Raw genomic sequence first — 24996 nt, forward strand, 5'->3', positions numbered from 1 at the left:
GAGACCTTTGTAGAGAATGAATGGAAGAGGATAAGAAAGTGCTTGAGATATCTGAGAACAGTTCAGGTGATGAGAAATACTGATGATGATCATCAGTTGAAAGGCAAAGTCTCAACTGATGAGAGTCATCAGTTGAACAAAAACTCATCAGTTGACAGAGTGTTCTCAAGAGCTTAACAAGAAATTGGTCCTGTTAAAAAGATTTTGTTAAAGGTGAGATAGTTCTTCTGAGACCAGTGATAGTGTTAATACACTCTAATTCCAGTAACAAGAACAAGAAGAAGTTGGATTCTAGTGAGCATAAATCTGAGGAGACCTAAAAAGAAGAAAGGAAAATAGAAATGGGCAAAATAGGAAGTTAACAAGCACACCAATTACACTCCCAATGCTAGTGCTCTTAGGAAAACCTGCAGAAGTGTGGTAGTGTAAATCATTTATCTGCTAATTGGTAAAACTGTGATTGCTCCTAATTGTCTTTGCTATCCTATGACATCTGTTCCTCACAGATATCTGCTATGAATATGATGCCTGGTTTATTGCCTCACAATCTATTCCATCCAACATGTCCATATATGTTCAATCCTTATTTAATACTTTAACGTGCCTCAATTTCATTCAAATTTGCATGGAATGAACAATGTATGCATGGCCTCAAAGGCCTGTGTTTTGAAAACAGAGTTGAGATTCCAGTTTCTCAACCAAACCAAAGATTGAATCTATTCAATCCAAGGAAAAGGTTGAGAAAGTGGAAAGGCTGGCTAAGACAACAAATCTGGACCCAAAGCAATTTGGTACCAAAATCAACTTGATCTGTTTGTGAAATGTGTGCAGGGAAACCACAAGAAGAATTTGTGGTACTTGGATAGGGTGATCTCCAGGCACATGACTGGTGATTCCTCCCTGCTCACAAGTTTGTGGAAAAGCTTGGCCCTAGCATCACCTTGGAGATGACAGCAAAGGATATACTATGGGATATGGCGTGATTGCAAAAGAGAATGTCATCATTGATGAGTTGCATTGGTGTCTGGTCTTAAGCACAACTTGCTTAGCATCAGTCAGCTCTGTGACAAAGGTTACAAAGTTAATTTCACCTCCTGCAGCCTGTGTTGTCACCAAAGAAGATGACAACAATGTGGTTCTGATTGGACAAAGGAAAGGAAATGTGATGTAGTCTGACTTCAATTCTGTAAAGTCTGAATCTATCACTTGCCTCCTCAGCAAAGCAAGCAACAGATGACAGTTGGCTATGGCATAAGAGATTGTCTCATCTAAATTTCAAAACCTGAATGATTAGTAAAGAAGGATTGGTAAGAGGTCTACCTAAGTTGGAATTCTCCAAAGATGGACTTTGTGGAGCTGTCAGCTAGGAAAGCAAAAGAAGCTCTTTCAAAAGCAAAACTCTTTCATCAATTGTGAAGCCCCTTCAGCTCTTGCATATGGATTGTGTTTGGACCAGTCAACATCATGTCTATTTCAAAGAAGAAATATTGCCTAGTGATTGTTGATGATTTTTCAAAATTCACTTGGACTTTCTTCCTACATTCTAAGGATGAAGCTGGGAAAATCAATCAATCATATCAAGGCATTAAACAACAATCCAGATGTCAAAGTTGGAAGGATAAGAAGTGACAAGGGACAAGAATAAGAACTCTGTTGATAAAGAATTTTGTGAAGAAGAGGGAATTATTCATGAGTCTCTGCACCAAGACTCCACAACAAAATGGTGTTGTTGAAGGAAGAATAGAACTCTTATTGAGGCTTGCAAGAACCATGATTAATGAAGCTCAACTTCCAACCTATTTTTGGGCTGAAGCTGTGAACACTTCTTGTTCACTAAAACATTTCACTCATTAACCAAACCTCATAATCTAACTCCCTTTCAACTCTTCAAAGGAAAGAAGCCAACAATTAGCTTTCTTCATGTATTTGGATTCAGTGTATGTTCTACTAAGATCAAGGTTGAAAATCTTGGAAAATTTGAGGCCAAGGCAGATGAAGCTTTTTGTTGGATACTCGATGGAAAATCATTTAGAGTATATAATCTGGAGAACCAACATTGTTATGGAATCAATCCATGTGGTTTTTTGATGATAAGAAGATTCAAGGATCTCAGATGAAGGATTTCATGATAATCTCAGATTGAAAAAGGAAGGTGAAGGGATCTGTATGACAGTGATGATGATGATGACATTATTCAAAATGTTGGAATAATCCTGGAATTAAATTCCAAATGAGACTCTCTGGTGCAAGAAACAAATGCAATTGGAAATTCAACTGAAGCATCAGTTGAAACTACATTGGAAGGATCAGTTGAAACATCTCAAGATCATCAGTTGAAGAATGTCTCAAAGTTTCAATCAGTCTAGAAATAATGAGATGTCAAATTTAGGGGGAGCTTTCCAACATGGAAACCTGAACTTCAATAATGAAGCCACATATCAAGAACAAATCACTTCCACCACAAAGAAAGTGGACAGGGATCATCCTTTTGAACAACATTGGAGATGCAAATGCATCTGTACAAACAAGAAGAGCAACTCAAGATGAGTGTTTGTATAGTGCATTCCTTTCACAGGATGAACCTAAAGTCATAGAAGATGCTCTCAAAGATGCTGATTGGGTTCTTGCTATGCAAGAAGAATTAAATCAATTTGAGAGAAACAATGTAGGAAGCTGGTACCCAAACCTAAAAACAGAACAATTGTAGGAACAAGGGTGGTATTCAGAAACAAGGTGGAGGAAGAGGGAGTTGTCACCAGAAACAAGGCAAGGCTTGTTGCTAAAGGATACTCTCAATCGAAGGAATTGATTTTGATGAGACCTTTGCACCAGTTTGCAAGACTAGAAGCAATAAGAATCTTCCTGGCCTATGCTGCTCATGCAAACTTTAAAGTTTATCAATGGATGTCAAAGTGCTTTTCTTAAATGGGGAACTGGAAGAGAGGTATATTGTCAGTCAGCCTCCTGGTTTTGAAGATCCAGAATTTCCAGAGTATGTTTACTTTTTATTAAAAGCACTCTATGACAAAGCAACACCAAGGGACGTGTATGACACTCTGTCTCAATTCTTGTTAGATAATCATTTTTCCAGAGGAACTGTAGATAAAACACTATTTTACAGAAATGTAAATGGTTGCCTTATTCTGGTTCAAATTATGTAGATGATATAATTTTTTGGTTCTACAGATGAGAAACTTGCAAGAAGTTTGCTAATCTAATGAAAAGTCAGTATGAGATGAGCATTGATGGGAGAGCTCACCTACTTTCTTGGTTTACAAGTTAAACAAGTAAAGGAAGGTATATTCATAAATCACACAAAGTACATTTATGATCTACTTAAAAAGTTTGATTTATTGGATTGCAAAGAAGCTAAGACTCCCATGCCAACAGCCACTAAATAGAATTAAGTCCTAATGAGAATCTGTGGACTCTCTACATTATAGAGGCATGGTTGGTTCTCTTTTATATTTGACAGCTAGTAGACCAGATATTATGTTTTCTACATGCCTCTGTGCTAGATTTCAATCTGATCCAAAGAATCACATCTATTGCTATAAAAAGAATTTCATCAGATATCTTAAGGGAAACACCAAATCTTGGTATTGGTACCCTAAGACTCTGGATTGATCATTGGATATTCAGATGCTGATTTTGCAGGATGCAAAATTGATGAAAAAAGTACACAGGCACCTGTCAATTTCTTGGTGACAGATTGATTTCTTGGTTTAGCAAAAAGCAAAATTCTGTTTCAACCTCTACAGTCGAGGCTGAGTACATTGCAGCTGGAAGCTTGTTGTGACAATTATTGTGGATGAGAAATCAATTACTTGATTATGGATTAAATCTCTCAAAAAATCCCAATATTTTGTGACAACACCAGTGCTATTGCTATAACTGAAAATCCAGTACAACACTCAAGAACCAAGCACATTGACATCAAATACCACTTCATAAGGGAACAGTGATGGCTGGTACTGTTGAAATGCATTTTGTTCCAAGTGAAGAACAGATGCAGATATTTTTACAAAGCCTCTTGATGAATCCACATTCAAAGGTTGGTAAGTAATTAGGTATGTTAAATTTCTCCTAATTTAGAGTGGAATTTTTCTGTAATTTGGCAGCCAGAATTTGATTAATTTTTGATTTATCAAAATTGAACTATTATAATCTGGATGAAGTCTATAATATATTTCAACTGATGAACTAGTGAAATTGTTTCAACTGATGCTTGAAACAATATCCTCTTGCGTTGTTTTTCATTCAACTGATGAACCAGTTGAAGACGCCTTCAACTGACTTCATCAGTTGAATAGGAAGTTTAAAGAGGCGCTTATTTCATCCGTTGAAAGTATTATCAGATCTGAGCCGTTGAAATTTCTTTGTCTCTCACCTACTTTATACACACGATCGTGTGTGTAATTTTTGTAGAGTTCAATAAGAGTAATTTCTTCTCAACGGTAATTTCTCAGCCAATCACAAGCACATTTCGAGAAAGTATTAAGTGTTTTAATTTATTTTCATTTCTTTCATCTCACTCTTTCGAATTCTTCAAGTTCTCTTCTCTCTCTGTGCAAAAGCAAACTCTAATTTTTCCTCAAGCTTTCTCTGTAACTACAATGGCACCAGTGAAGAAGTATACTGCACCAAGTGGGTTTATTATGAGAAGAACACTTCGCGTCTTGTGGGATACAAGGTGTGGAGGAGAAGGAGTATCACAGGATGATGGAGTTCATCAAGTCAAGTCAGCTCTCTTATGCTATGACTGAAGCTCCTACCATCTACCATGAAATAGTGGGGAGGAAATGTGGACCTCTCGCAGAGTTTAATAGTGAGCATGAAACTCTAACTTCTCTGTTAATAATGAATTTCATTCTGTCAATGCTGATGTTATGAAAGCATGTTTAAGATTCCTGAAGATACTGTTTTATCTTTGCCTAGTGATATCAGTTGGTTAATTTACTTTATGCCATGAATTATGTTTTGCCAACTGATGCCTTAGGTAAAATAGAAAGAAGGGGTCTTGGAGAGAATGGAGTTATTTATGTGATGCTTTTATTAAGGCATTTTCTGGTAAAATAGTAATTTCAATGCTCTCACTTCCTTCAGATTTTACAAATGCTTTACATGTACCTGACTAATGAATATTTCAACTTTGGTGGTTTGATGGATCCAAGAAATTGGGGAGAAACTAGGTGATAAAATGGTGGACCTAGGAATATTTATTATGTCAGATTTCTCTGATGCTAGCTAATCATCTCAACAAAAAGCTAGTTATTACTAACAGGAAGCCAAGCTTCCCAGTTTTGTGCAGGAAAAGAGAGTCTTTAAAAGACCTCTTTAGGATGAATGTACCCCCCTTGGAGGTGGTTGTACCTCCAATAATGGAGGCTGGAAAGCATAAAGAGGTACATGGCTTTCCTACTACTCTTTCTCAACCCTCACCTTCTTTTGCTTCTGCCATCAGGGCTGTTGAAGAGGCCCATAACAGTCCACACAAGTGGCAAAACCTTCTAAAAACAAGTCTTCTAAACCAACCTCAGATGCCTCCCAAAAGACATCTGTTGTAAAATCCAAGAAACACAAACCTGAGGGGAGTGTGGATGGAGGTTGTGAGGGGGAGGGAAAGGGTGAACATAAAAGAAGCCCTAAGAAATAAGGATGGAGAGATGTGTGTTAACCAGCCAAGCCACTCTGCAGTCTCCCAAAAATGTAGATGTTTAATAGGAATTAAACTCATCCCTAGCAGCATCCTCCCAAAAGGATGTTGCTATTGAAAATAGTCCTCAACCAGGGACACAGCTAAAAGGGGGAGGGACACCACTTCTTCACCAATAAAAGCTATGGGAGAAAGAAGCTAAGAAGTGACAAACTGAAGCACTCTGCACACACACAGGCATCCATTCTGGATTTTATGCCTTTAACTTCTCAAAGTCAGATTGATGTGACTCCAAAAATGTGGAGTCACAGCCCCCTTCTTCATCTCAACAATCACCCATATTTGTGATCTCTACCATTCTACTCCTCAAACACAATCCCCAACCTCTTCTGTGGATGTGGAATTAATTCACACCACATTGTAAATTCTCCATCTTTGGATTTCATGGAGAAGCCCCCATCTGAGATTGATCATCACATTTTGATGATGTTGGATCTTTCTCTTCCATTTCCTCTTCTGTGACAAGTGTGTTTCGTGGATTTTCCTTTAAAATCAATCACCCACAGACTCAACTATCACAGCTCTAAACCTATTTCTTCATTTTCTTCAATGATCTCCCTCATCAGTTGAACAGTATTGTCCTTCAACTGATCTGCTTAACAGCTCTCATCAGTTGAATGCATCCTCTCATGTTTCAACTGATGTCCCTCATCAGTTGACAACTGCTGCTACTTCAATTAATTTATTTTTTCTACAGCAGTTGATCACATGGTAGCACAAACACTTCTAGGATTGAGTGGAGTGAGCTATGGAGTGGAGGGGCCAGCTAGTGAGCTGGCAAAAGGAGAGGGTGTGGAGAGTCTGGCATTTTCTTCTAGCCAGGAAAAAGGAGAGGATACAAGTGACCCTTTAGTTAAGGGTAGTGAGGGAGAGGTGAGTGGTGTGGTGAGCCAAGGGAGCCCTTGATGCAAAGAAAGAGAGAAATTGAGAGAAATGCAGGTGTCAATGAAGGGTTTAGTGAACAAGAGTTTCAAGCTGAATATAGATCCATGTTGGATAGTGTCTCACTAGACCCTGAGACTTTTACTCATGGGATGTTCTTCCATTCAAGATTTGCCAGATTGGATAATCAAGCAGCTGAGAGGCACCTCAATCTGATTCACACTACATCTTACTATGCTAGAGCAAAGGACATTTACAGCTCTGCCTGCCAATGCTGGAGTATGATTTTCATTATGATGATAGTGATGAAGACTCAATGATGCTCTTGAGGAATCCCTGGTTGAACAACCTACAACTTCTCTACCTTCATGGGCTCTCCATGCAGTCTGCCAATGCAGTTGTTGTTAGCAGGGAGCTGGAAAGGCAAGCCTCCACCATTCTCAATCAACAACCTGGAAGCTCATCCTCCTCTCCAGCCATCTCTGCCACCATTGCCAGTCAAGCTCTAGAAACCTCAAGCTCCACAAGTTTCAATCTCCATTTTCAGCATGAGATAGAGCATCCAATTCTCTTATTGCCTCTGTTAAGACTGATCTGACCAAGCAATTGATGAAAGCTTCCAGCTCAGGTCAAATCAGCTCTTTCTGAATCTGAGCAAAAACAACTTCAATTGGAAAAGCAAGTGGAAGCGCTGGAAGGAAATGTCTATATCTTAAACTTAGAATGGATGAGAGGTTGCAGCATCAAAGAATTCAGACTGGACTTCTTCAACATCTCTTCTTGCCTCTGGTGTTTTCACTTCCCAGTCATCCCCTACACTTGCTGCTACAAAAAGGGGGAGAAAAGATTACCAACTCCTGCAGAATTGATCAGTCAAATTTCCTCCCCCTTTCCACACTGAAAGGGAAAAGCAGAAGATTGCAAGGATTGAAAGAATTGGACTCCATTGCAAAGAGAGTGGCTCAACTGGGCAAGAATCATCTACATCTCACAGCCCCACCACAAAGCTCAGGTGACTCAACAACTAGAGCTCTTGAATGGTTCGGTGTTTTACCCAGCCATATCTCTGTTTACTTTGAACTTGTTCAAGTTCATAAGTTTTCAAGACTCCGTAGAGTCTCTCCAGAGATATCTCATTCAGATCTCTGCTTTCCCTGATGCAGTGATTCTGTGTTCCAGATGTTCAGGAAGTGTTAAGAGAAATTTCATGTTGACCTCTTTCTTGTCGTAGTATTTCCCATTTAAATTTAGATTATTAATCAGATTATTAAGTCTGATAAACACTTCTGAAATCCCTTCTCCGGGATTGGAACCAAACTGTTCATACTGAGCCATCAGTATCTCTTTCTTCTCTTTCTTTTTCTCGACTTCATATGAGCCTTCATTGATAATCTCTAACGTATCCCAGATTTGCTTGGCGGTTCGTACAATTAACAACACATTGTACATTACTGGATCTAAGATTCTACCAGAAATCAGTTGAAGCGTCATCTAAGTTCATCTGTTCACCCTCTTCATCTGTGTACTCATGAAGTTCTTTCGGATGGTCTGATGAGGATTACACATCTTCTTCTTCGTGTGGTAATATGACTTTCATCGAATAGAAACACCTTTGTTTAAATATCCCGATATATTTCTGTTGGCTGTGCGGAGGAATAATAACATGTGCCTCTTCCTAGCTAAAGTGTTCCTTGCTGAATGGTGGATTTGATGCACTGATTGTCGGTGTCTGATGTTTTAAGTATATAAGTGAATAGTGTTGGATGAATTTGATTTGTTAGGAATCAATAATTTTTGATGATAACATAAAAACATTTGTAACATGTCTTACTTAGATCTTTATCAAATTTCAGTTGTAATTGTTACATTTCTTGTCTTTGGGAATTATCAACGGATGGGTAGAATAGGATGGCTAATTGTAAATATCCAATGCCATGTAATTTTATCTAAGTGAAGGATATTCAACTGAGGAGATGTAACTGTTCAACTGATAAAGACTGGATGATGTTTCAACTGATGAAAATCAAGCATTCAACTGAAGACAAAGTGTTCAACTGATGATGCTGAGAAATTCCAACTGATAAGACTGGAACACATTCAACTGATGGAGTTTGTAATTCATTCAACTGATGAGCCGGGCATTCAACCTGATAAAGTCAAGAGCAAGTTGAAAGAAACCAGAACTTTCAACTGATGAAGCAAAGAGCAGTTGAAAGTGACTAGAGCTTAAGTCTGACAAATCACATGGATCGAATTACACTAAAATAGACATGGAAGCCTAATTAGGAAAATAAAGAAGAAGCAGAAACATACTTATCTCATGCAGTGCAATCTGGATCAAATCAAGATGATGGTCAAAGATGAAGGACATCTCAGAAGCATGCATAAGACAAAGTTGTGCAGCATTGTTTTTAGATTAGAGTGCATTTTGTAATCTAGCTAAAAGCTTGTAAAACTTGGAGTATATAACCAAGTTAGTAGCATCAGTTGAACTTGTTCAAAATACTTGAGAGAAAAATCTGAGAGTTAGAACTTGTTTGAGTGATGAACCAGCAGCTGTGCGAATTGTAAACAATCCACAGATTCTTCTATATAAAATCTCACGGGTGATCATTCAATCCACCCGTATTTTTAATACTTGGTGTTTTTCTGTTTACTGTGTTCTTAGAGTATTATTCTTGAATCTTTAAATTTGTAAAAGATTGTATTCAACCCCCCCTTCTACAATCTTTCTCATAGTTGGTGTAAAATAACAATTGGTATCAGAGCGAGGTTCCCAACAAACAGGGGAAAAAGATCAACACTGCTAGAGAAAGATGGGAAAGAAGGATGCTGGAGTGAAGATTCCTGTTCTTGACAAAGACAACTATTTTCACTGGAAAGTGAGAATGCATCTGCATCTGTTGTCCATTGATGAAAGCTATGTGAACTGCATATGAAAAAGGACCTCATGTCCCCATGAAGGTCTGCACAAGTATGGGAGCTGATGGTGAAGACATGGTAGGTAAGATGATTCCAAAACCTATCCATGATATTCTCAAGAAGATACTGAAGAAGTGCACAAGGACAAGAAAACCATGAACCTTCTGTTCAATGGTTTGGATCAAGAAATGATTGATAGTGTTATTAGCTGCACAAGTGCCAAAGAAGTTTGGGACACCATCAGGACCATCTGTGAAGGGAATGAGCAAGTGAGAGAGAACAAAATGCAGCTTCTGATTCAACAATATGAGTCATTCCATTTCAAGGCTGGTGAAAGTTTGAGTGATACATTTAACAGATTTCAAAAACTGTTAAATGGTCTAAGCTCTTTGGAAGAGTATATCAAGTTAAGGATTCAAACTTGAAATTCTTAAGAGCTCTTCCCAAAGAATGGAAACCCATGACAGTCTCTCTCAGAAATACACAAGAGTTTAAAGACTATACTCTAGAGAGACTGTATGGAACCTTAAAGACTTATGAGCTTGAAATGGAGCAAGATGAAGAGATTGAGAAAAGCCAAAGAAAGGGCATTCATCTGTGGCTCTAGTTGCATCTCTGGAGGATACTGTCAAGGACAAGGGAAAGTCTCAAGTTGAAGAAACTGAGAAGTTGGTCAAAGAGGAGAGCTCAGAGTCAAGCAAAGGAAGAAGAAAGGAGAAAGAAGTAGCTGATTCTGGTGAAGAAAGTGATGGAATTGATGAACATCTAGCCTTCCTGTCAAGAAGATTCTCCAAACTGAAATTCAAAAAGAATTTTAATTCTGCAAAATCTTTTAAAGGCAATCCCAAGTCTGATAGAAGCATGGTAGACAGATCAAAATTCAAGTGCTTCAACTGTGGGAATGCAGGTCACTTTGCAAATGAGTGCAGAAAGCCTAAAGTTGAGAAGAAGTCAAGTGAAAACATTGACTACAAAAAGAAATATTATGAACTTCTCAAACAAAAGGAAAGAGCATTCATCACAAAGGATGATTGGGCAGCTGGAGATGATTCTGATGAAGAGGAGGAGTTTGTCAATCTAGCTCTAATGGCCAACTCCACAGATCAAGAAGAAAACACTGGAAGCAGTAGTCAGGTATTCACTACAAACCTAGTTGAGTTAACTAAAGATGAATGCAATGCTACCATTAATGAAATGTCTACAGAATTGTATCATTTGCATGTTTCTTTAAAATCTCTCACTAAGGAAAATAGTAGAATTAAGGAAGCTAACAACTTTCTTAGTGATAGAAACAGTGTTTTAGAAGCTCAATTTATTGAGTTTGAGAAGCTGAAAATTGAGTGTCAGACAGCCAAGGATGATCTCTTGGTTGTTCTGAAAAGAGAAGAGATCATAAGAAAGCAGCTTGATAAGGAACAAGAGATTATTGCCAAATGGAAATCTGGTAGGGATGCTTCCACCAATATTATTAACATGCAAGGTAGAGAGACCTTTGTAGAGAATGAATGGAAGAGGAATAAGAAAGTGCTTGAGATATCTGAGAACAGTTCAGGTGATGAGAATACTGATGATGATCATCAGTTGAAAGGCAAAGTCTCAACTGATGAGAGTCATCAGTTGAACAAAAACTCATCAGTTGACAAGAGTGTTCTCAAGAAGCTTAACAAGAAATATGGTCCTGTTAAAAAGAATTTTGTTAAAGGTGAGAATAGTTCTTCTGAGACCAGTGATAGTGTTAATAACACTCTTAATTCCAGTAACAAGAACAAGAAGAAGTTGGATTCTAGTGAGCATAAATCTGAGGAGACTAAAAAGAAGAAAGGAAATAGAAATGGCAAAATAGGAGTTAACAAGCACACCAATTACACTCCCAATGCTAGTGCTCTTAGGAAACCTGCAGTAAGTGTGGTAGTGTAAATCATTTATCTGCTAATTGTAAAACTGTGATTGCTCCTAATTTGTCTTTGCCTATTCCTATGACATCTGTTCCTCACATGAATTTATCTGCTATGAATATGATGCCTGGTTTATTGCCTCACAATCCTTATTCTCATCCTAACATGTCATATATGTTCAATCCTTATTTTAATACCTTTAACGTGCCTCAATTTCATTCAAATTTGCATGGAATGAACAATGTATGCATGCCTCAAAGGCCTGTGTTTGAAAACAGAGTTGATATTCCAGTTTCTCAACCAAAACCAAAGATTGAATCTATTCAATCCAAGGAAAAGGTTGAGAAAGTGGAAAAGGCTGCTAAGACTAACAAATCTGGACCCAAAGCAATTTGGGTACCAAAATCAACTTGATCTGTTTGTGAAATGTGTGCAGGGAAACCACAAGAAGAATTTGTGGTACTTGGATAGTGGATGCTCCAGGCACATGACTGGTGATTCCTCCCTGCTCACCAAGTTTGTGGAGAAAGCTGGCCCTAGCATCACCTTTGGAGATGACAGCAAAGGATATACTATGGGATATGGCTTGATTGCAAAAGAGAATGTCATCATTGATGAAGTTGCATTGGTGTCTGGTCTTAAGCACAACTTGCTTAGCATCAGTCAGCTCTGTGACAAAGGTTACAAAGTTAATTTCACTCCTGCAGCCTGTGTTGTCACCAAAGAAGATGACAACAATGTGGTTCTGATTGGACAAAGGAAAGGAAATGTGTATGTAGCTGACTTCAATTCTGTAAAGTCTGAATCTATCACTTGCCTCCTCAGCAAAGCAAGCACAGATGACAGTTGGCTATGGCATAAGAGATTGTCTCATCTAAATTTCAAAACCTTGAATGAGTTAGTAAAGAAGGATTTGGTAAGAGGTCTACCTAAGTTGGAATTCTCCAAAGATGGACTTTGTGGAGCTTGTCAGCTAGGAAAGCAAAAGAGAAGCTCTTTCAAAAGCAAAACTCTTTCATCAATTGTGAAGCCCCTTCAGCTCTTGCATATGGATTTGTTTGGACCAGTCAACATCATGTCTATTTCAAAGAAGAAATATTGCCTAGTGATTGTTGATGATTTTTCAAAATTCACTTGGACTTTCTTCCTACATTCTAAGGATGAAGCTGGGAAAATCATCATCAATCATATCAAGGCATTAAACAACAATCCAGATGTCAAAGTTGGAAGGATAAGAAGTGACAATGGGACAGAATTCAAGAACTCTGTGATGAAAGAATTTTGTGAAGAAGAGGGAATTATTCATGAGTTCTCTGCACCAAGAACTCCACAACAAAATGGTGTTGTTGAAAGGAAGAATAGAACTCTTATTGAGGCTGCAAGAACCATGATTAATGAAGCTCAACTTCCAACCTATTTTTGGGCTGAAGCTGTGAACACTGCTTGCTTCACTCAAAACATTTCACTCATTACCAAACCTCATAATCTAACTCCCTTTCAACTCTTCAAAGGAAAGAAGCCAACAATTAGCTTTCTTCATGTATTTGGATGCAAGTGTTATGTTCTAAGAAATCAAGGTGAAAATCTTGGAAAATTTGAGGCCAAGGCAGATGAAGCTATTTTTGTTGGATACTCTGATGGAAAATCATTTAGAGTATATAATCTGAGAACCAACATTGTTATGGAATCAATCCATGTGGTTTTTGATGATAAGAAGATTCAAGGATTCTCAGATGAAGGATTTCATGATAATCTCAGATTTGAAAATGAAGGTGAAGGTGATCTGTATGACAGTGATGATGATGATGACATTATTCAAAATGTTGGAATTAATCCTGGAATTAATATTCCAACTGATGACTCTCTGGTGCAAGAAACAACTGCAATTGGAAATTCAACTGAAGCATCAGTTGAAACTACATTGGAAGGATCAGTTGAAACATCTCAAGGATCATCAGTTGAAAGAATGTCTCAAAGTTTCAATCAGTCTAGAAATAATGAGATGTCAAATTTAGGGGGAGCTTTCCAACATGGAAACCTGAACTTCAATAATGAAGCCACATCATCAAGACAATCACTTCCACCACAAAGAAAGTGGACAAGGGATCATCCTTTTGAACTAATCATTGGAGATGCAAATGCATCTGTACAAACAAGAAGAGCAACTCAAGATGAGTGTTTGTATAGTGCATTCCTTTCACAGGATGAACCTAAAGTCATAGAAGATGCTCTCAAAGATGCTGATTGGGTTCTTGCTATGCAAGAAGAATTAAATCAATTTGAGAGAAACAATGTATGGAAGCTGGTACCCAAACCTAAAAACAGAACAATTGTAGGAACAAGGTGGGTATTCAGAAACAAGGTGGATGAGAATGGAGTTGTCACCAGAAACAAGGCAAGGCTTGTTGCTAAAGGATACTCTCAATCTGAAGGAATTGATTTTGATGAGACCTTTGCACCAGTTGCAAGACTAGAAGCAATAAGAATCTTCCTGGCCTATGCTGCTCATGCAAACTTTAAAGTTTATCAAATGGATGTCAAGAGTGCTTTTCTAAATGGTGAACTGGAAGAGGAGGTATATGTCAGTCAGCCTCCTGGTTTTGAAGATCCAGAATTTCCAGAGTATGTTTACTTTTTATTAAAAGCACTCTATGGACTAAAGCAAGCACCAAGGGCATGGTATGACACTCTGTCTCAATTCTTGTTAGATAATCATTTTTCCAGAGGAACTGTAGATAAAACACTATTTTACAGAAATGTAAATGGTGCCTTTATTCTGGTTCAAATTTATGTAGATGATATAATTTTTGGTTCTACAGATGAGAAACTTTGCAAGAAGTTTGCTAATCTAATGAAAAGTCAGTATGAGATGAGCATGATGGGAGAGCTCACCTACTTTCTTGGTTTACAAGTTAAACAAGTAAAGGAAGGTATATTCATAAATCAAACTAAGTACATTTATGATCTACTTAAAAAGTTTGATTTATTGGATTGCAAAGAAGCTAAGACTCCCATGCCAACAGCCACTAAATTAGAATTAAGTCCTAATGAGAAATCTGTGGACATCTCTAATTATAGAGGCATGGTTGGTTCTCTTTTATATTTGACAGCTAGTAGACCAGATATTATGTTTTCTACATGCCTCTGTGCTAGATTTCAATCTGATCCTAAAGAATCACATCTTATTGCTATAAAAAGAATATTCAGATATCTTAAGGGAACACCAAATCTTGGTATTTGGTACCCTAAAGACTCTGGATTTGATCTAATTGGATATTCAGATGCTGATTTTGCAGGATGCAAAATTGATAGAAAAAGTACAACAGGCACCTGTCAATTTCTTGGTGACAGATTGATTTCTTGGTTTAGCAAAAAGCAAAATTCTGTTTCAACCTCTACAGCTGAGGCTGAGTACATTGCAGCTGGAAGCTGTTGTGCACAATTATTGTGGATGAGAAATCAATTACTTGATTATGGATTAAATCTCTCAAAAATCCCAATATTTTGTGACAACACCAGTGCTATTGCTATAACTGAAAATCCAGTACAACACTCAAGAACCAAGCACATTGACATCAAATACCACTTCATAAGGGAACATGTGATGGCTGGTACTGTTGAAATGCATTTTGTTCCAAGTGAAGAACAGATTGCAGATATTTTTACAAAGCCTCTTGATGAATCCACATTCACAAGGTTGGTAAGTAAATTAGGTATGTTAAATTTCTCCTAATTTAGAGTGAATTTTTCTGTAATTTGGCAGCCAGAATTTGATTAATTTTGATTTATCAAAATTGAATTAATTATAATTCTGGATGAAGTCTATAATATTTCAACTGATGAACTAGTGAAATTGTTTCAACTGATGCTTGAAACAATATCCTCTTGCGTTGTTTTTCATTCAACTGATGACACCAGTTGAAGACGCCTTCAACTGAACTTCATCAGTTGAATAGGAAGTTTAAAGAGGCGCTTATTTCATCCGTTGAAAGTATTATCAGATCTGAGCCGTTGAAATTTCTTTTGTCTCTCACCTACTTTATACACACGATCGTGTGTGTAATTTTTGTAGAGTTCAATAAGAGTAATTTCTTCTCAACGGTAATTTCTCAGCCAATCACAGCAATTTTCTGAGAAAGTATTTAAGTGTTTTAATTTATTTTCATTTCCTTTCATCTCACTCTTTCGAATTCTTCAAGTTCTCTTCTCTCTCTGTGCAAAAGCAAACTCTAATTTTTCCTCAAGCTTTCTCTGTAACTACAATGGCACCAATGAAGAAGTATACTGCACCAAGTGGGTTTATTTATGAGAAGAACAACTTCGCGTCATTTGTGGATACCAAGGCTGTGGAGGAGAAGGAGTATCACAGGATGATGGAGTTCATCAAGTCAAGTCAGCTCTCTTATGCTATGACTGAAGCTCCTACCATCTACCATGAAATAGTGGAGGAAATGTGGACCTCTGCAGAGTTTAATAGTGAGCATGAAACTCTAACCTTCTCTGTTAATAATGAAATTCATTCTGTCAATGCTGATGTTATGAAAGCATGTTTTAAGATTCCTGAAGATACTGTTTTATCTTTGCCTAGTGATAATCAGTTGGTTAATTTACTTTATGCCATGAATTATGTTTTGCCAACTGATGCCTTAGGTAAAATAGAAAGAAGGGGTCTTAGGAGAGAATGGAGTTATTTATGTGATGCTTTTATTAAGGCATTTTCTGGTAAAATTAGTAATTTCAATGCTCTCACTTCCCAGATTTTACAAATGCTTTACATGTACCTGACTAATGAATATTTCAACTTTGGTGGTTTGATGATCCAAGAAATTGGGGAGAAACTAGGTGATAAAACTGGTAGACCTAGGAATATTTATTATGTCAGATTTCTTATGATGCTAGCTAATCATCTCAACAAAAAGCTAGTTATTACTAACAAGGAAGCCAAGCTTCCCAGTTTTGTGCAGGAAAAGAGAGTCTTTAAAGACCTCTTTAGGATGAATCTGTACCCCTCCTTGGAGGTGGTGTACCTGCCAATAATGGAGGCTGGAAAGCATAAAGAGGTACATGGCTTTCCTACTACTCTTTCTCAACCCTCACCTTCTTTGCTTTCTGCCATCAGGGCTGTTGAAGAGGCCCATCAACAGTCCACACAAGTGGCAAAACCTTCTAAAAACAAGTCTTCTAAACCAACCTCAGATGCCTCCCAAAAGACATCTGTTGTAAAATCCAAGAAACACAAACCTGAGGGGAGTGTGATTGGAGGTTGTGAGGGGGAGGGAAAGGGTGAACATAAAAGAAGCCCTAAGAATAAGGATGGAGAGATGTGTGTTAACCAGCCAAGCCACTCTGCAGTCTCCCAAAAGACTGTAGATGTTAATATGGAATTAAACTCATCCCTAGCAGCATCCTCCCAAAAGGATGTTGCTATTGAAAATAGTCCTCAACCAGGGACACAGCTAAAAAGGGGGAGGGACACCACTTCTTCACCAATAAAAGCCTATGGGAGAAAGAAGCTAAGAAGTGACAAACTGAAGCACTCTGCACACACACAGGCATCCATTCTGGATTTTATGCCTTTAACTTCTCAAAGTCAGATTGATGTGACTCCAATAAATGTGGAGTCACAGCCCCCTTCTTCATCTCAACAAATCACCCATATTTGTGATCTTACCATTTCTACTCCTCAAACACAATCCCCAACCTCTTCTGTGGATGTGGAATTAATTCACACCACACTTGTAAATTCTCCATCTTTGGATTTCATGGAGAAGCCCCCATCTGAGATTGATCATCATCATTTTGATGATTTGTTGGATCTTTCTCTTCCATTTCCTTCTTCTGTGACAGTGTGTTCTGTGGATTTTCCTTTAAAATCAATCACCACAGACTCAACTATCACAGCTTCTAAACCTATTTCTTCATTTTCTTCAACTGATCTCCCTCATCAGTTGAACAGTATTTGTCCTTCAACTGATCTGCTTAACAGCTCTCATCAGTTGAATGCATCCTCTACTCATGTTTCAACTGATGTCCCTCATCAGTTGACAACTGCTGCTACTTCAATTAATTTAATTTTTTCTACAGCAGTTGATCACATGGTAGCACAAACACTTCTAGGATTGAGTGGAGTGAGCTATGGAGTGGAGGGGCAGCCTAGTGAGCTGGCAAAAGGAGAGGGTGTGGAGAGTCTGGCATTTTCTTCTAGCCAGGAAAAAGGAGAGGATAAGAGTGACCCTTTAGTAAGGGTGAGTGAGGGAGAGGTGAGTGGTGTGGTGAGCCAAGGGGAGCCCTTGATGCAAGAAAAGAGAGAAATTGAGAGAAATGCAGGTGTCAATGAAGGGTTTAGTGAACAAGAGTTTCAAGCTGAATATAGATCCATGTTGGATAGTGTCTCACTAGACCCTGAGACTTTTACTCATGGGATGTCTTCCATTCAAGATTTTGCCAGATTGGATAATCAAGCAGCTGAGAGGCACCTCAATCTGATTCACACTACATCTTCTATGCTTAGAGCAAAGGAGGCATTTACAGCTCTGCCTGCCAATGCTGGAGATGATTTTCATTATGATGATAGTGATGAAGACCTCAATGATGCTCTTGAGGAATCCCTGGTTGAACAACCTACAACTTCTCTACCTTCATGGCTCTCCATGCAGTCTGCCAATGCAGTTGTTGTTAGCATGGAGCTGGAAAGGCAAGCCTCCACCATTCTTCAATCACAACCTGGAAGCTCATCCTCCTCTCCAGCCATCTCTGCCACCATTGCCAGTCAAGCTCTAGAAAACCTCAAGCTCCACAAGTTTCAATCTCTCCATTTTCAGCATGAGATAGAGCATCTCAATTCTCTTATTGCCTCTGTTAAGACTGATCTGACCAAGCAAATTGATGAAAAGCTTCCAGCTCAGGTCAAATCAGCTCTTTCTGAATCTGAGCAAAAACACCTTCAATTGGAAAAGCAAGTGGAAGCTCTGGAAGGAAATGTCTATATCTTAAACTGTAGAATGGATGAGATGTTGCAGCATCAAAGAATTCAGACTGGACTTCTTCAACATCTTCTTCTTGCCTCTGGTGTTTCACTTCCCAGTCCATCCCCTACACTTGCTGCTAACAAAAAGGGGGAGAAAGAATTACCAACTCCTGCAGAATTGATCAGTCAAATTCCTCCCCCTTTCCACACTGAAAGGGAAAAGCAGAAGATTGCAAGGATGAAAGAATTGGACTCCATTGCAAAGAGAGTGGCTCAACTGGGCAAGAAATCATCTACATCTTCTACAGCCACCACAGCTCAAATCTCTTTTCCAACCACAACCACAATTCTCAGGGTAATTACACCTGAGATTGTTATTCCCTCCAAGACAGAAAAGGGTGAGCCATCATTGCTGAATGAGTTCAAGCCAATTCTGTTTCCAAACAATTGTGGTTACTCCAGGCCTGGAAAAGACTCAAGCTCAATCTACTTTCCACTAGCCAGGCCTGACAAAAATGAATACAAACTTTTGGGCCAAGAAATCAAAAGTTATAAAGATTGTGCAGATGTGGCCTTAAAGGCTCATTTTGCCATCATCTACAGAGAAGGCCAGAAGCTGTTTATTGGAACTGGCCATCCTCATTACTCATTTGCAAAAGCTGAAGAGGTGGCCAGAGAATGTGAAAAAGAGGAGTTTGAATCCCAACTCTCTTTGAACCAAATAGAGGTGGATGAAAGGTATGCTATTGAGCTGGAAGAGGAGTTGGCAGCTGAGCTTTTAAATGAGAAAGGATTGCCTCTTGAATCTTCTCCAAAGAAAAAGAGAGTCAAATCTAAAACTAAGATGCCTGAGGCAGCCAAGAGAAGAGAAGAAGTGCCAGAAAAGCCTATCTCAAAGCCTTCTTCTCCAATCAAGGATACCACAGTAGTACATCCAGATGTCAACTTCCATGATGAGCCAATAATGCCAAAGGAGGAGCCAATTGACTTGGAAGATATCCCAATTCCAGCTTTTCTTGTTCAAGAATCTTCCAAGCCAAAGAAGAAAGTCAAGTCTGTGGCTAAGAGGATGGCTAACCCTCCTAAACCTCCAAAAGAACCTGAAAATCCTGATGACTATCTGATCATTGCTAACATTGAAGAAATTTCTGAGTTGGGGCTGGAGCTGGATGATCTTCAAGAAGTAAGAGGAATAGAAGCAACTTCAAAGTTACCTGAAAGATTGGTATTCTCTTACAAAAACAAGGGTGATGTCATCTGGCCTCTTCACAGAGTTCTGAATTCTGAGGGATTCAGTTCTCTAACAAAAATATATGGATCTATGAAGAGGACTGGAGGATTTACACCACCTGCAAAGCAAATGGTACTAAAGAGAATCCTTGAGATCAGGAAGGAATGGAACTCAGATGCTAGTCTACAAAGAAGGCTGAAAATTCCCTACACTGGAAAGAAAATTCATCATGAACCTACTCCAGTCATGGAATTTAGGGACAATCAAGGTGTTAGGAGATTTTTCAGACCTAAAGATCAACTCAAGGTTGCTAGCTTGAATACTCTGAAGACTCTTCAATCCAAGCTCAACAGACAAGATAGTGATGAAGAATGGTTCTACAGGATCTTTCAGAAGCAGATTAATATTCTTGAAGAAAAACTTAAGTCCAGAAGAAGAAGATCTTCTAGGAACAAGTAACTGCTCAGTCTAAAGGAGCATAATCATCTGTAATCTTTTCTAACTCTTGTATTTAAATTCTGCATTTATTTTATTAATGTTTTGTTATCATCAAGTGTAGAATTTATGTCTGCATCTTCTCCAGTCATAAATTGGGGGAGATTGTTAGGAATCAATAATTTTTGATGATAACATAAACATTTTGTAACATGTTTTACTTAGAATCTTTATCAAATTTCAGTTGTAATTGTTACATTTCTTGTCTTTGGGAATTATCAACGGATGGGTAGAATAGGATGGCTAATTGTAAATATCCAATGCCATGTAATTTTATCTAAGTGAAGGATATTCAACTGATGAGATGTAACTGTTCAACTGATAAAGACTGGATGATGTTTCAACTGATGAAAATCAAGCATTCAACTGAAGACAAAGTGTTCAACTGATGATGCTGAGAAATTCAACTGATAAGACTGGAACAACATTCAACTGATGGAGTTTGTAATTCATTCAACTGATGAGCCGGGCATTCAACTGATAAAGTCAAGAGCAGTTGAAAGAAACCAGAACTTTCAACTGATGAAGCAAAGAGCAGTTGAAAGTGACTAGAGCTTAAGTCTGACAAATCACATGGATCGAATTACACTAAAATAGACATGGAAGCCTAATTAGGAAAATAAAGAAGAAGCAGAAACATACTTATCTCATGCAGTGCAATCTGGATCAAATCAAGATGATGGTCAAAGATGAAGACATCTCAGAAAGCATGCATAAGACAAAGTTGTGCAGCATTGTTTTTAGATTAGAGTGCATTTTGTAATCTAGCTAAAAGCTTTGTAAAACTTGGAGTATATAACCAAGTTAGTAGCATCAGTTGAACTTGTTCAAAATACTTGAGAGAAAAATCTGAGAGTTAGAACTTGTTTGAGTGATGAACCAGCAGCTGTGCGAATTGTAAACAATCCACAGATTCTTCTATATAAAATCTCACGGGTGGATCATTCAATCCACCCGTATTTTTAATACTTGGTGTTTTTCTGTTTACTGTGTTCTTAGAGTATTATTCTTGAATCTTTTAAATTTGTAAAAGATTGTATTCAACCCCCCCTTCTACAATCTTTCTCATAGTTGGTGTAAAATAACAGGATTTTTGAAAGAAAAATATTTTAAATCAGAATTAATTTTTGGAATAAAATTAATTCGAATAAAAAATATTTGGACGTTATAGAGTGTGTATAGGATCTGATACGGAAAAATGGTATCAACCGCTCTGATGCCAATTCTTAGGTCCAGATTCGATTGTAGAAGGGGGGGTTGAATACAATCGTCACAAAATAATCGCGGCGGAATAATCTGATTGGAGTATAACTTGTTAATCAGATTTAAATTAATTAATATAACAATTTTTAAGTCGTTATATAATTAATATGGTTCGTTTTAATGTCCACTAAAGTTCGTAGAATAAATTCGACAGGATGTATTCTAGTTTAGTGATTAAAACAACCGAGTGATCAAAGCACAGAAAACTGTGGATATAACGATAGCAAGTTACAAGCAACTTGAAAGTTTACAAGGCAATGAACAAAAACAAATGAAGAGGTTATGGCCATATTTATAGGCAAACCATTGAACTAGTATGACAAAGATAGGCATGACAATGCTACAAAGTGCTATGACAATTACATGGATCAGTATGACAATCTAAGCTAATGTCATGCTACAATTGGATCAGTATGACAATCAGAAGCATTGTCATACCATACAAATTTCGGTATGACAAACTGGTATGACATGTGACTTGGTGGCTAAGTATGAAGCGGTATGACAATGCAGAGGAATGTCATACTACTTGACTTCGGTATGACAAACCATGGTATTGTCATACCACTTGAATTCGGTATGACAATCAATGTGATTGCCATGCCTTATTCAACCAGTATGACAAACCAAGGTAATGTCATACCTTCTGTTGTAAGCACTCAACGGGTGCGGTATGACAATGTATATGATTGTCATACCGTGCCCAAAAACAATATAAATTGTATTTTCTTTTATATAATTAATCCAATAATTATTCACTTAATTATATTAATCATATAAATTCATAAATTAAATTAATTCAAGAGTGAATTAATTTAATAAATAAATTACATAACTTATATAATTATTTTGAGATGTGAATAAATTAAAAGAATAATTATATTGAGCACTTTCTTCAGCAGCAGGTCTTCTGACTTCTTTTAAAAGATCTGATTCTTTGTCTTGATTGAACGACCACCTATTGTTGATGCAGAATATTTAATCGGAGTAGCTGACACACAAATGTACTGTCTGGTTCATCTGTATCTAGCTGAATCAAATATTCTTTATCAATTAAACATTGAGAAGTGGTCTGTTCGTCGAGTCTTTGTCTTTGTAGTTCTTCTTCATAAGTAGAAATAGATTGGAATCTTCTGAATAAATAAAGTATTAAAACTTTATACCTTCTGGACTTCTAGACGTGCTACAAAATATTATTTGTACACTGAGGCTTGAACATATTATTGAACTTCTTCCAGTGGTGTGCAGCAGCATCCTGAAATTCTTCAGACATATGATTTTAATAAATCACTTGACGTTCATCGTACGGATTCCTTCAATAGATCTTGCTATTTTACTTTCTTTCGTATCAGAGTTGAGTTAATACTCTTAAATACAAATAGGCTAAACATGTGCCTTTCAGTTTTCACATTGTCTGTATATTATATATTGTAGACAATCTAGTATCAAATGGGATAGCAGAAGATTAGATTGTCGAGTTCTTTATATAATATAATAAAGGTTCACAATCTAAATGGTGTTAGACAAACCATTGGAACGACTGAAGTATTATTTAGAAATAGTTTATCTTGACTATTGAATAATACTTATATACTTTGTGTATATTGAACGGGATCAAAATAGTAGAATAATTGTTTCTTTAATTCTGACAATAAAGAACTAAGATTCTATGATGTTATTAATGCTTAAGTTCTTAATCTGGATATAGTGATTGACACTTGTATTTAATGCACATGCCTTGACTCATAAGTTAAGTAATTTATTTTAAATTATGAATTTATGTATTGGGCAATGACATTATATACAAAGTGGGATATTGACTATAAAAGGACATCGTGTCCGAAAAATATATTCGGGTGATGATGTCCTCTTAAAAGCTCATAAAGATAATTATGCTTTAGTCCTGCAGGCAGATTTGTTCTTGCATAATTATAAGGTTGAGTGGATGATCAAGGATAAAAGATATTGATTAAATTAATTGTCAGAAATTAATTTAATTAATGGACATGCGATATCTTAAACATGGGGAATTTATAAGCAATTAATATGGGAGCCGAATTAAATAATTAATTTACGGAATTAGGAAAGGTAGTGCAAATATTAATTCTTTAGTGGATTGAATTAATATTTAATGACATTGGGCCTGGCCCAGAATGTCATTGGAAGGCCTGACCTAATGGTCCATGATCCCTACTGTAGCCTATATATATTCTCGTTCTCCTAAAGCTGAAAAAACACCAAAACAAATTCATCCTAGAGTCTGAGAGAGGCAGACATTTTTCTCAAGGAGACAGCTAGGGTCTTGGGTTTTTGGAGCTTTAAGGAGAGGCACACCTTGGGAGATCGAAGGCCACACTTCGTCAAAGGAGAATCAAGGAATACAGTAGAAGACGTGGATTGAATAGCTTGCGCCGTAGCGATTAAGGTTAATATTCTGTTCGAACTTTTAATTAGTATCATAAAACGCAGGGCCAATGTCCGATTGTTCCTACAAAAAACAACTTGTAGCTTTATTATAGACTCGTTTGAAGTTGAAAACAACTTGTAGCTTCATTTTTGGTTGTTAAAAGTTGGAAACAACTTTTAGTTTCATTCTTGACTCGTTTGAGCCCGGAAACAACTTGTAGCTTAATTATAGACTCGTTTGAAGTTGAAAAGAACTTTAGCTTCATTTACGTTTGTTTGTAGTTGGTAACAACTTTTAGTTTCATTTTTGACTTGTTTAAGCCCGGAAACAACTTGTAGCTTCATTAATGACTCGATTGAAGTCGGAAACAACTTGTAGCTTCATTCTAGACTCGTTTGACGTTGAAAACAACTTGTAGCTTCATTTTTGGTTGTTCAAAGTTGGAAACAACTTTTAGTTTCATTCTTGACTCTTTTGAGCCCGGAAACAACTGTAGCTTGTTTCCAATTGAATGAACTTGAAATTTCACTTTTGACTCATTTGAGCCCAGAAACAAGTTGTAGCTTCATTATTGACTCGATTGAAGTGGGAAATAACCTGTAGCTTCATCCCAGACTCGTGTGAAGTTGAAAACAATTTGTAGCTTCATTTTTGGTTGTTCAAAGTTGGAAACAACTTTTAGTTTCATTCTTGACTTGTTTGAGCCCGGAAACAACTTGTAACTCCATTATAGACTCGTTTGAAATTGAAAACAACTTGTAGCTTTATTATAGACTCGTTTGAAGTTGAAAAGAACTTTAGCTTCATTTTCGGATGTTTGAAGTTGAAAACAATATTTAGTTTCATTCGTGACCCATTTGAGCCCGGAAACGATTTGTAGTTTCATTATGGACTCGATTGAAGTAGGAAACAACTTGTAACTTCATTATAGACTCGTTTGAAGTTGAAAACAACTTGTAGCTTCATTTTATGTTGTTCAAAGTTTGAATCAACTTTTAAGTTCATTCTTGACTCGTTTGAGCCCAGAAACAGCTTGTAGGTTCATTATTGTCTAGATTGAAATTGGAAACACCTTGTAGCTTCATTCCAGACTCGTTTGAAGTTGATAACAACTTGTAGCTTCATTTTTTGTTGTTTGAAATTGAATGAACTTGAAGTTTCACTTTTGACTCGTTTGATCCCAAAAACAACCTGTAGCTTCATTATTGACTCGATTGA

This window comes from Daucus carota, chromosome 4, assembly GCF_001625215.2.
Source record: "Daucus carota subsp. sativus chromosome 4, DH1 v3.0, whole genome shotgun sequence".
Taxonomy (NCBI): Eukaryota; Viridiplantae; Streptophyta; class Magnoliopsida; order Apiales; family Apiaceae; genus Daucus; species Daucus carota.